At 48.7% G+C, this 12,893-nt stretch overlaps 1 protein-coding gene across 2 annotated transcripts in view; it reads left to right on the top strand.

Annotated features, from left to right (window-relative positions):
• Nucleotides 1-291: 291 nt before the first annotated feature.
• LOC123761547 (glutamyl aminopeptidase) overlaps nucleotides 292-12,893 on the top strand; it is a 705,879-nt gene continuing 693,277 nt past the window's right edge. The window contains exons 1-2 of one of the 2 annotated variants that reach the window (XM_069330802.1): nucleotides 292-311; nucleotides 4,609-5,226. The gene's annotated coding sequence lies outside the window, so the exon portion shown is untranslated. Of the gene's footprint in view, nucleotides 312-4,608; nucleotides 5,227-12,893 lie in introns of those variants that run through there. The other variant, XM_069330803.1, reaches the window with a different exon arrangement.

The following is a 12,893-nucleotide window of genomic DNA, read 5'->3' as shown; positions in this document are numbered from 1 at the left end:
GGACGCCCACCAGGTAGTGTTGGTGATGGTTGGAGAACAGGTGGGTGGGGAGAGGGAGGCCCACTAGGTAGTGTTGGTGATGGTTGGAGAACAGGTGGGTGGGGAGAGGGAGGCCCACCAGGTGGTGTTGGTGATGGTTGGAGAACAGGTGGGTGGGGAGAGGGAGGCCCACCAGGTAGTGTTGGTGATGGTTGGAGAACAGGTGGGTGGGGAGAGGGAGGCCCACCTGGTAGTGTGGGGGAGGCCCACCAGGTGGGGGGAGGCAAGACCGCGTGTGTTGGTCGCTCAGTAGTCGGCCAGACGGTGCCAAGGTGAGACAGGCAGGTGACGGCCGCTCCGTCTCGCTCCCCCACTCCTATATCTACGTGTTTTTTCCTTCTCTCTGTCTCTCTGTGTCTGTGTCTGTGTCTCTCTGTGTCTGTGTCTGTCAGCCGTCCTCACTGATGGTGACTCGCTCCTATAAAGCTATACTCTCTCACGTCTTGATCTGTGTGCTAATAAAGGAGGAATTTGAGTATAGAACTTCCAGGTGACCGAATTGTTGTGACGAAGTGTAGTGTTTGGGAGAGCCCGGTGCTGCCTGCATGTTTGTTGTTGTCCCGGTGCTGCCTGCATGTTTGTTGTTGTCCCGGTGTTGCCTGTATGTTTGTTGTTGTCCCAGTGTTGCCTGTATGTTGTTGTTGTCCCGGTGTTCCCTGTATGTTGTTGTTGTCCCGGTGCTGCCTGCATGTTTGTTGTTGTCCCAGTGTTGCCTGTATGTTTGTTGTTGTCCCGGTGCTGCCTGTATGTTTGTTGTTGTCCCGGTGCTGCCTGCATGTTTGTTGTTGTCCTGGTGTTGCCTGTATGTTTGTTGTTGTCCCGGTGCTGCCTGTATGTTTGTTGTTGTCCCGGTGTTGCCTGCATGTTTGTTGTTGTCCCAGTGTTGCCTGTATGTTTGTTGTTGTCCCGGTGCTGCCTGCATGTTTGTTGTTGTCCCGGTGTTGCCTGCATGTTTGTTGTTGTCCCGGTGTTGCCTGTATGTTTGTTGTTGTCCCGGTGCTGCCTGTATGTTTGTTGTTGTCCCGGTGTTGCCTGCATGTTTGTTGTTGTCCCGGTGCTGCCTGTATGTTTGTTGTTGTCCCGGTGTTGCCTGCATGTTTGTTGTTGTCCCGGTGTTGCCTGCATGTTTGTTGTTGTCCCGGTGTTGCCTGTATGTTGTTGTTGTCCCGGTGTTGCCTGTATGTTTGTTGTTGTCCCGGTGCTGCCTGCATGTTTGTTGTTGTCCTGGTGTTGCCTGTATGTTTGTTGTTGTCCCGGTGCTGCCTGTATGTTTGTTGTTGTCCCGGTGTTGCCTGCATGTTTGTTGTTGTCCCGGTGCTGCCTGCATGTTTGTTGTTGTCCCGGTGCTGCCTGTATGTTAGTTGTTGTCCCGGTGCTGCCTGTATGTTGTTGTTGTCCCGGTGCTGCCTGTATGTTGTTGTTGTCCCGGTGCTGCCTGTATGTTGTTGTTGTCCCGGTGTTGCCTGTATGTTGTTGTTGTCCCGGTGTTGCCTGTATGTTGTTGTTGTCCCGGTGCTGCCTGTATGTTGTTGTTGTCCCGGTGCTGCCTGTATGTTGTTGTTGTCCCGGTGTTGCCTGTATGTTTGTTGTTGTCCCGGTGCTGCCTGTATGTTGTTGTTGTCCCGGTGTTGCCTGTATGTTTGTTGTTGTCCCGGTGCTGCCTGTATGTTTGTTGTTGTCCCGGTGCTGCCTGTATGTTGTTGTTGTCCCGGTGCTGCCTGTATGTTGTTGTTGTCCCGGTGTTGCCTGCATGTTTGTTGTTGTCCCGGTGCTGCCTGTATGTTGTTGTTGTCCCGGTGTTGCCTGCATGTTTGTTGTTGTCCCGGTGCTGCCTGTATGTTGTTGTTGTCCCAGTGTTGCCTGTATGTTTGTTGTTGTCCCGGTGCTGCCTGTATGTTGTTGTTGTCCCAGTGTTGCCTGTATGTTTGTTGTTGTCCCGGTGCTGCCTGTATGTTGTTGTTGTCCCGGTGCTGCCTGCATGTTTGTTGTTGTCCCGGTGCTGCCTGCATGTTTGTTGTTGTCCCGGTGCTGCCTGTATGTTTGTTGTTGTCCCGGTGCTGCCTGTATGTTTGTTGTTGTCCCGGTGCTGCCTGTATGTTGTTGTTGTCCCGGTGCTGCCTGCATGTTTGTTGTTGTCCCGGTGCTGCCTGTATGTTTGTTGTTGTCCCGGTGCTGCCTGTAGGTTGTTGTTGTCCCGGTGTTGCCTGTATGTTGTTGTTGTCCCGGTGTTGCCTGCATGTTTGTTGTTGTCCCGGTGCTGCCTGTATGTTTGTTGTTGTCCCGGTGTTGCCTGTATGTTTGTTGTTGTCCCGGTGTTGCCTGCATGTTTGTTGTTGTCCCGGTGTTGCCTGCATGTTTGTTGTTGTCCCGGTGTTGCCTGTATGTTGTTGTTGTCCCGGTGTTGCCTGTATGTTTGTTGTTGTCCCGGTGCTGCCTGTATGTTTGTTGTTGTCCCGGTGTTGCCTGTATGTTTGTTGTTGTCCCGGTGCTGCCTGCATGTTTGTTGTTGTCCCGGTGCTGCCTGCATGTTTGTTGTTGTCCCGGTGCTGCCTGTATGTTGTTGTTGTTGTCTAGTGTCAATAGTGTGTTCTCCTCACTCTCTAGTGTGTTCTTCCTCACTCTCTAGTGTGTTCTTCCTCACTCTCTAGTGTGTTCTTCCTCACTCTCTAGTGTGTTCTCCTCACTCTCTAGTGTGTTCTCCTCACTCTCTAGTGTGTTCTCCTCACTCTCTAGTGTGTTCTTCCTCACTCTCTAGTGTGTTCTTCCTCACTCTCTAGTGTGTTCTTCTCACTCTCTAGTGTGTTCTTCCTCACTCTCTAGTGTGTTCTCCTCACTCTCTAGTGTGTTCTCCTCACTCTCTAGTGTGTTCTTCCTCACTCTCTAGTGTGTTCTCCTCACTTTCTAGTGTGTTCTTCCTCACTCTCTAGTGTGTTCTCCTCACTCTCTAGTGTGTTCTCCTCACTCTCTAATGTGTTCTCCTCACTCTCTAGTGTGTTCTCCTCACTCTCTAGTGTGTTCTTCCTCACTCTCTAGTGTGTTCTTCCTCACTCTCTAGTGTGTTCTTCCTCACTCTCTAGTGTGTTCTCCTCACTCTCTAGTGTGTTCTTCCTCACTCTCTAGTGTGTTCTCCTCACTTTCTAGTGTGTTCTTCCTCACTCTCTAGTGTGTTCTTCTCACTCTCTAGTGTGTTCTTCCTCACTCTCTAGTGTGTTCTCCTCACTCTCTAGTGTGTTCTCCTCACTCTCTAGTGTGTTCTCCTCACTCTCTAGTGTGTTCTTCCTCACTCTCTAGTGTGTTCTCCTCACTCTCTAGTGTGTTCTCCTCACTCTCTAATGTGTTCTCCTCACTCTCTAGTGTGTTCTCCTCACTCTCTAGTGTGTTCTTCCTCACTCTCTAGTGTGTTCTTCCTCACTCTCTAGTGTGTTCTTCCTCACTCTCTAGTGTGTTCTCCTCACTCTCTAATGTGTTCTCCTCACTCTCTAGTGTGTTCTTCCTCACTCTCTAGTGTGTTCTCCTCACTCTCTAGTGTGTTCTCCTCACTCTCTAGTGTGTTCTCCTCACTCTCTAGTGTGTTCGTCTTCACTCTCTAGTGTGTTCTCCTCACTCTCTAATGTGTTCTCCTCACTCTCTAGTGTGTTCTCCTCACTCTCTAATGTGTTCTCCTCACTCTCTAGTGTGTTCTTCCTCACTCTCTAGTGTGTTCTTCCTCACTCTCTAGTGTGTTCTCCTCACTCTCTAGTGTGTTCTCCTCACTCTCTAGTGTGTTCTTCCTCACTCTCTAGTGTGTTCTCCTCACTCTCTAATGTGTTCTCCTCACTCTCTAGTGTGTTCTTCCTCACTCTCTAGTGTGTTCTCCTCACTCTCTAGTGTGTTCTCCTCACTCTCTAGTGTGTTCTTCTCACTCTCTAGTGTGTTCTCCTCCCTCTCTAGAGTGTTCTTCCTCACTCTCTAGTGTGTTCTTCCTCACTCTCTAGTGTGTTCTTCCTCACTCTCTAGTGTGTTCTCCTCACTCTCTAGTGTGTTCTTCCTCACTCTCTAGTGTGTTCTCCTCACTCTCTAATGTGTTCTCCTCACTCTCTAGTGTGTTCTCCTCACTCTCTAGTGTGTTCTTCCTCACTCTCTAGTGTGTTCTTCCTCACTCTCTAGTGTGTTCTCCTCACTCTCTAATGTGTTCTCCTCACTCTCTAGTGTGTTCTTCCTCACTCTCTAGTGTGTTCTCCTCACTCTCTAGTGTGTTCTCCTCACTCTCTAGTGTGTTCTTCCTCACTCTCTAGTGTGTTCTTCCTCACTCTCTAGTGTGTTCTTCCTCACTCTCTAGTGTGTTCTCCTCACTCTCTAATGTGTTCTCCTCACTCTCTAGTGTGTTCTTCCTCACTCTCTAGTGTGTTCTTCCTCACTCTCTAGTGTGTTCTTCCTCACTCTCTAGTGTGTTCTCCTCACTCTCTAGTGTGTTCTCCTCACTCTCTAGTGTGTTCTTCCTCACTCTCTAGTGTGTTCTTCCTCACTCTCTAGTGTGTTCTCCTCACTCTCTAGTGTGTTCTCCTCACTCTCTAGTGTGTTCTTCCTCAGTGTATAGTGCAACAAGGACCATTAAAGTGTAGAACATTGCACCATACAGAGGGTGACAACTTGCTGCCACTGCCCCGAGTGTGAAGTGCGGGCTCCCAGGTGTTGCCTCCTGGACACCCTCCTCCGCCTCCCACCACTGCCCCGAGTGTGAAGTGCGGGCTCCCAGGTGTTGCCTCCCGGACACCCTCCTCCGCCTCCCACCACTGCCCCGAGTGTGAAGTGCGGGCTCCCAGGTGTTGCCTCCCGGACACCCTCCTCCGCCTCCCACCACTGCCCCGAGTGTGAAGTGCGGGCTCCCAGGTGTTGCCTCCTGGACACCCTCCTCCGCCTCCCACCACTGCCCCGAGTGTGAAGTGCGGGCTCCCAGGTGTTGCCTCCCGGACACCCTCCTCCGCCTCCCACCACTGCCCCGAGTGTGAAGTGCGGGCTCCCAGGTGTTGCCTCCTGGACACCCTCCTCCGCCTCCCACCACTGCCCCGAGTGTGAAGTGCGGGCTCCCAGGTGTTGCCTCCTGGACACCCTCCTCCGCCTCCCACCACTGCCCCGAGTGTGAAGTGCGGGCTCCCAGGTGTTGCCTCCTGGACACCCTCCTCCGCCTCCCACCAACTCCATATATTTGTAAGTGAATTTATTTTTTGTTAAAAAGAATTTTGATAATATCTCATTTATAATACGTACTCACTTATTTGTACTCACCTGTTTGTGCTTGCGGGGGTTGAGCTATGACTCTATGGTCCCGCCTCTCAACTGTCAATCAACTGATGTACAGATTCCTGAGCCTATTGGGCTCAATCATATCTACATTTGAAACTGTGTATGGAGTCAGCCTCCACCACATCACTGCCTAATGCATTTAATTTACTAACTACTCTGACACTGAAAAAGTTCCTTCTAACGTCTCTGTGGCTCATGTGGGTACTCAGCTTCAACCTGTGTCCCCTTGTTCGCGTCCCACCAGTGTTGAATAGTTCATCCTTGTTTACCCGGTCGATTCCCCTGAGGATTTTGTAGGTTGTGATCATGTCCCCCTTACTCTTCTGTCTTCCATTGTCGTAAGGTGCATTTCCCGCAGCCTTTCCTCATAACTCATGCCTCTTAGTTCTGGGACTAGTCTAGTAGCATACCTTTGGACTTTTTCCAGCTTCGTCTTGTGCTTGACAAGGTACGGGCTCCATGCTGGGGCCGCATACTCCAGGATTGGTCTTGCATATGTGGTGTACAAGATTCTGAATGATTCCTTACACAGGTTCCTGAACGCTGCTCTGATGTTAGCCAGCCTCGCATATGCCGCAGACGTTATTCTTTTTATGTGGGCTTCAGGAGACAGGTTTGGTGTGATATCAACTCCTAGATCTTTCTCTCTGTTCGTTTCATTAAGTACTTTATCTCCTATTCTGTATCCTGTGTCTGGCCTCCTGTTTCCACTGCCTAGTTTCATTACTTTGCATTTACTCGGGTTGAACTTCAACAGCCATTTGTTGGACCATTCACTCAGTCTGTCTAGGTCATCTTGTAGCCTCCTACTCTCATCCTCTGTATCAATCCTCCTCATAATTTTTGCATCATCAGCAAACAGTGAGAGAAACGATTCTATACCCTCTGGGAGATCATTTACATATATCAGAAACAGTATAGGTCCAAGGACTGACCCCTACGGGACTTCACTTGTAACACCTCGCCAATCTGAGACCTCACCCTTCACATTGACTCGCTGTCTCCTGAAGCTTAAGTACTCCTGTATCCAACGGAGTACCTTCCCTTTCACTCCAGCCTGCATCTCCAGCTTTTTCACTAACCTCTTGTATGGTACTGTATCAAAGGCTTTCTGGCAATCCAAAAATATGCAGTCTGCCCACCCTTCTCTTTCTTGCATGATTTTTGTTGCCTGGTCGTAGAATTCAAGTAACCCTGTGAGGCAGGACCTGCCATCCCTGAACCCATTTTGATGCTGTGTTACAAAGTTCTTTCGCTCCAGATGTTCCACTAGCTTTCTTCGCACAATCTTCTCCATCAGCTTGCATGGCATGCAGGTTAGGGACACTGGCCTGTAGTTCATTGCCTCCTGTCTATCCCCTTTCTTGTATATCAGGACTACGTTAGCTGCTTTCCAAATTTCTGGCAGTTCCCCTGTTGCCTGTGGTTTGTTGTACACTATATAGAGTGGCAGGCACAGTTCTTCTGCTCCTTCCCTTAGTATCCAATGGGAGATTCCATCTGGGCCTACAGCCTTTGTCACATCCAAATCTAGTAAACACTTCATTAATTCCCGCTGGTAATCTCAAACTCTTCCAGTAGATCCTGGTTAGCTATTCCCTCTCTTATCTCTGGGATTTCTCCTTGCTCTAAGGTGAAGACCTCCTTGAATTTCTTATTCAGTTCCTCACACACTTCCTTGTCATTTGTAGTGAATCCTTCTCCCCTATTCTTAATTTCATAACCTGTTCCTTTACTGTTGTCTTTCTCCTGATGTGGCTATGCAGCAATTTAGGCTGAGTCTTTGCCTTGCTTGCGATGTCATTTTCGTATTGTCTTTCTGCCTATCTTCTCATCTTGACATATTCATTCCTGGCATTCTGATATCTTTCTCTGCTCTCAAGTGTCCTGTTATTCCTATAGTTTCTCCAAGCCCTTTTACTTTGCTGCTTAGCTAGCCTATATCTCTGATTAAACCATGGGTTTCTCATCTTCATTTCATTGTTTTCCTTTTGGACTGGGACAAACTTGTTTGCTGCGTCCTTGCACTTCTGCGTGATGTAGTCCATCATGTCTTGGGCCGTCTTTCCCCTGAGCTCTGTTTCCTATGCTATATCTGTTAGGAATTTTCTTATCTCCTCATAGTTTCCCTTTCGGTATGCAAACCTTTTGTTTTCGGTATTATTCCTCGAGTTCAATAACCCTACTTCAATCAAGTACTCAAACACCATTACACTGTTGTCGCTCATTCCTACTGGAGCATCAAAACCGATTTCTCTTATGTCGGAGTCGTTCAGAGTGAAGACTAGGTCGAGTCTCGCTGGTTCGTCATTTCCTCTCATCCTTGTGGGTTCTCTGACATGCTAGGTTAAAAAGTTTCTTGTCACCACCTCCAGTAGTTTGGCAGTGCCTGCTATGCAGGCACCATTGTCATGGTACCTGCTATGTAGTCTCTGAAACCCCTCACAGCCCGGTATAGCCATCTCCTTAAAACTCTATTCCTTTCTCATGAGTAGGGCCACTCTACCTCCTCCTCTACCTTCCGTCTTTTTCCTTATTACTGTGTACTCCTCGGGAAACATGGCATTCGTTATGATTCCAGAGAGTTTTGTTTCAGTGAGTCCGATTACACCTGGGTTCACTTCTTGTGCCCTTTCCCTTAGTTCACTTGCCTTGCTTGTGATCCCATCTATGTTCATGTACATTACCCTGAAACTGACTCTCTTCTGTTTCTCCTCTAGAGGGGACCTGTGGGATCTGGGGTGATCGGGAGCTGGGAGGATCTGGTGGGTGAGAGGGGGAGGGTAGGGTGGGTGGGTGAGAGGGGGAGGGTAGGGGGGGAGAGTGAGAGGGGAGGGTTGGGGGGTTGGGAGAAGAGAGGCTTGGGGAGATGGGGGAGAAAGGGGGGTTCAGAAAAGGGGGGAGGGCTTGGGGGGAAAGAGAAGGCTGAGGTGGGTGAGGAAGAGGGGAAGGTTTAGGGGAGTGGTGGAGAGGGGAAGGCTTAGGTGTGGTGGGGGAGAGTGGGGGGCTTAGGGGGGGTGGGGGAGAACGGAGGGCTTGGGGGTGGGAGAGACGGGAGGGCATGTGGGAGAAGGGAGGGCTTGGGGGATGGGGGAGAAGGGAGGCCCTGGGGGAGGGGGGAGTGGGAGGAGGGGGGTGAGTGGGAGGAGGGGGTGGGTGGGGGAGGGTGCCTTAGGTGGGTATTTGGTGGGAAGCTGACAGGGGATGGGGTAGGTAGGATGTCTGTTGGGTAGAATGTCGGGGTGGTGCCCCACTCCCTGTGGCTTTTGCTCTGTTTGAGGAGGATTCCCCACTCCCCTCCGGGGTTGTAGGGATCGGGGTTGTGGCTCTCTGATTCTTTTCTCTCTCCCTGCGCTCCTTCCTCACGTCTGCTGATTGCTTTCTCTCTTCCCTTGTCATATCCATCTGCAGGAATACTTTTTTGTACTTCTGTACATTTGCTAGACCGCTCTTCCTTGCTAACAGTTCCTCTTTCGTGACTTCGTGTGTGTGTGTGTGTGTGTGTGTGTGTGTGTGTGTGTGTGTGTGTGTGTGTGTGTGTGTGTGTGTGTGTGTGTGTGTGTGTGTGTGTGTGTGTTTAGTCCCGGCTCTTTAGTCCTGCCTCTCAACCGTCAATCGACAGGTGTACAGGTTCCTGAGCCTATTGGGCTCTATCATATCTAGACTTGAAACTGTGTATATGGAGTCAGCCTCCACCAGATCACTCCCTAATGCATTCCATTTGTCAACCACTCTGACACTAAAAAAGTTCTTTCTAATATCTTTGTGGCTCATTTGGGCACTCAGTTTCCACCTGTGTCCCCTAGTGCGTGTGCCCCTTGTGTTAAATAGCCTGTCTTTATCAACCCTGTCGATTCCCTTGAGAATCTTGAATGTGGTGATCATGTCCCCCCCTAACTCTTCTGTTTTCCAACGAAGTGAGGTTTAATTCCCGTAGTCTCTCCTCGTAGCTCATACCTCTCAGCTCGGGTACTAGTCTGGTGGTAAACCTATGAACCTTTTCCAGTTTAGTCTTATGCTTAACTAGATATGGACTCCATGCTGGAGCCGTATACTCCAGGATTGGTCTGACATATGTGGTATATAGTGTTCTGAAAGATTCCTTACACAAGTTTCTAAAGGCCGTTCTTATGTTAGCCAACTTGGCATATGCTGCTGATGTTATCATCTTGATATGAGCTTCAGGGAACAGGTCTAGCGTAATATCAACCCCCAAGTCTTTCTCTCTCTGACTCTTGAAGTATTTCATCTCCCAAATGATACCTTGTATCTGGTCTCCTACTTCCTACCCTTATCTTCATCACATTACATTTGCTTGGGTTAAACTCTAACAGCCATTAGTTTGATCATTCCTGCAGCTTGTCCAGGTCTTCTTGAAGCCTCAAGCTATCCTCCTCTGTCCTAATCCTGCTCATAATTTTGGCGTCGTCAGCAAACATTGGGAGGAATGAGTCTATACCCTCTGGGAGATCATTTACGTATATCAGAAACAGGATAGGTCCGAGTACAGAGCCCTGTGGGACTCCACTGGTGACTTTACGCCATTCTGAGGTCTCACCCCTCACTGTAACTCTCTGCTTCCTATTGCTTAGGTACTCCCTTATCCACTGGAGCGCCCTACCAGTTACTCCTGCCTGTTTCTCCAGCTTATGCATCAACTTTTTATGGGTACTGTGTCAAAGGCTTTCCGACAGTCCAAAAAAATGCAGTGCCCCCATCCTTCTCTTTCTTGCTTAATCTTTGTCACCTGATCGTAGAATTCTATCAAGCCTGTAAGGCAAGATTTACCCTCCCTGAACCCATGTTGATGGGTTGTCACGAAGTCTCTTCTCTCCAGATGTGTTACTAGGTTTTTTCTCACAATCTTCTCCATCACCTTGCATGGTATACAAGTTAAGGACACTGGCCTGTAGTTCAGTGCCTCTTGTCTGTCACCCTTTTTGTATATTGGTACTACATTAGCCGTCTTCCATATTTCTGGTAGGTCCCCCGTTTCCAGTGACCTACTATACACTATGGAGAGTGGCAAGCAAAGTGCTCCTGCACATTCTTTCAATAACCATGATGAATTTCCGTCCGGCTCAACAGCTTTTCTCACATCCAGCTCCAATAGGTGCTTTTTGACCCTCATCTCTTTTAATTTCGAACCTGTGTGTGTGTATGTTTGTGTGTGTGTGTGTGTGTGTGTGTGTGCATGTGTGCGTGTGTGTGTGTGTGTGTGTGCGCATGTGTGCGTGTGTGTGTGTTTACTAGTTGTGTGTTTACTAGTTGTGTTTTTGCGGGGGTTGAGCTTTGCTCTTTCGGCCCGCCTCTCAACTGTCAATCAACTGTTTACTAACTACTTTTTTTTTTTTTTTTTTTTCCCACACCACATACACACACCCCAGGAAGCAGCCCGTGACAGCTGACTAACTCCCAGGTACCTATTTACTGCTAGGTAACAGGGGCACTTAGGGTGAAAGAAACTTTGCCCATTTGTTTCTGCCTCGTGCGGGAATCGAACCCGCGCCACAGAATTACGAGTCCTGCGCGCTATCCACCAGGCTACGAGGCCCCCTGTGTGTGTGCGTGCGTGTGTGTGTGTGTGAATCCTCCAGGCAAAAAAGCTGCTCTTTCTATTACAGTAATAAGGAAACCTTTGTGTCATCCTCCGGTCGTGGTCACCTGTCATTTACTGAAGGGTTATATATTACCTCAACTGCTATTTTGATCCTGTGTAACACAACTCACAGTAGTGTGACACAGTGTAGTGTAACACAACTCACAGTAGTGTGACACAGTGTAGTGTAACACAACTCACAGTAGTGTGACACAGTGTAGTGTAACACAACACACAGTAGTGTGACACAGTGTAGTGTAACACAACTCACAGTAGTGTGACACAGTGTAGTGTAACACAACTCACAGTAGTGTGACACAGTGTAGTGTAACACAACTCACAGTAGTGTGACACAGTGTAGTGTAACACAACTCACAGTAGTGTGACACAGTGTAGTGTAACACAACTCACAGTAGTGTGACACAGTGTAGTGTAACACAACACACAGTAGTGTGACACAGTGTAGTGTAACACAACACACAGGAGTGTGACACAGTGTACTGTAAACTGTGTGACAAGTCAGATAAGTGAGACAAACAAAATATGATTCTAAACACATAAATAAGTTAATAAAACACTCCCAAAACACACATTTAAAACATTAATAAAAACAAAGCCTCGGAAAACAACAAATTAAACAACAGCACAATGAAGATATAAACAATACCGTAATTGTTATACAAATTATCATATTCAGCATATTATTTAACTTATACATAACTGCTCTCAGTTATTTTATAAGTAAAAGATTCCTTATTATCATTAAAATATAAATATAATATTGACTGAACAAGACAGTGAAATCTTATGACGTCATTTGCTTAAGTGTAAACTTGACAAACTTGTTAAAAACTTTCCTACTGTTGTGTTGCCTCGGGCGCCTCTTATTGGGGACAGGCGTACATCAGGAAGGTTGGTACTCCATCAGAAGGGTTGGTACTTCACCAGGAGGGTTAGTACTACATCAGGAGAGTTGGTACTCCACCAGGAGGGTTAGTACTACATCTGGAGGGTTGGTACTCCACCAGGAGGGTTAGTACTACATCTGGAGGGTTGGTACTCCACCAGGAGGGTTAGTACTCCACGTGGAAAGTTGGTACTTCACCAGGAGGGTTGGTACTAAACCAGGAGGGTTGGTACTCATCCAGGAGGGTTGGGACTCCACCAGGAGGGTTAGTACTACATCTGGAGGGTTGGTACTCCACCAGGAGGGATGGTTCTCCATCAGGTGGGTTGGTACTCCATCAGGAGGGTTGGTACTCCAACAGGAGGATGGTTCTCCATCAGGAGGGTTGGTTCTCCATCAGGAGGGTTCGTACTCCATCAGGAGGGTTGGTACTCCATCTGGAGGGTTGGAACTCCATGAGGAGGGTTGATACTCCATCAGGAGGGTTGGTACTCCATCAGGAGGGTTGGTACTCCAACAGGAGGATGGTTCTCCAACAGGAGGGTTGGTACTCCATCAGGAGAGCTGGTACTCCAACAGGAGGATGGTACTCCAACAGGAGGGTTGGTACTCCATCAGGAGAGTTGGTACTCCACCAGGAGGGTTGGTACTCCATCTGGAGGGTTGGTACTCCATGACGAGGGTTGATACTCCATCAGGAGGTTTCGTACTCCATCAGGAGGGTTGGTTCTCCATCAGGAGGGTTGGTACTCCATCAGGAGGGTTGGTACTCCATCTGGAGGGTTGGTACTCCATGAGGAGGGTTGATACTCCATCAGGAGGGTTGGTACTCGAACAGGAGAATGGTTCTCCATCAGGAGGGTTGGTACTCCATCAGGAGAATTGGTACTCCACCAGGAGGGTTGGTACTCCATTTGGAGGGTTGAAACTCCATGAGGAGGGTTGATACTCCATCAGGAGGGTTGGTACTCCATCAGGAGGGTTGGTACTTAACCAGGAGGGTTGGTACTCCACCAGGAGGGTTAGTACTCCACCCGGAAGGTTGGTACTTCACCAGGTGGGTTG

Source organism: Procambarus clarkii, chromosome 24 (assembly GCF_040958095.1).
Source record: "Procambarus clarkii isolate CNS0578487 chromosome 24, FALCON_Pclarkii_2.0, whole genome shotgun sequence".
Lineage (NCBI taxonomy): Eukaryota > Metazoa > Arthropoda > Malacostraca > Decapoda > Cambaridae > Procambarus > Procambarus clarkii.
The sequence above is the reverse complement of the archived record's forward strand: the minus strand, read 5'-3'. Positions and strand labels throughout refer to the sequence as shown.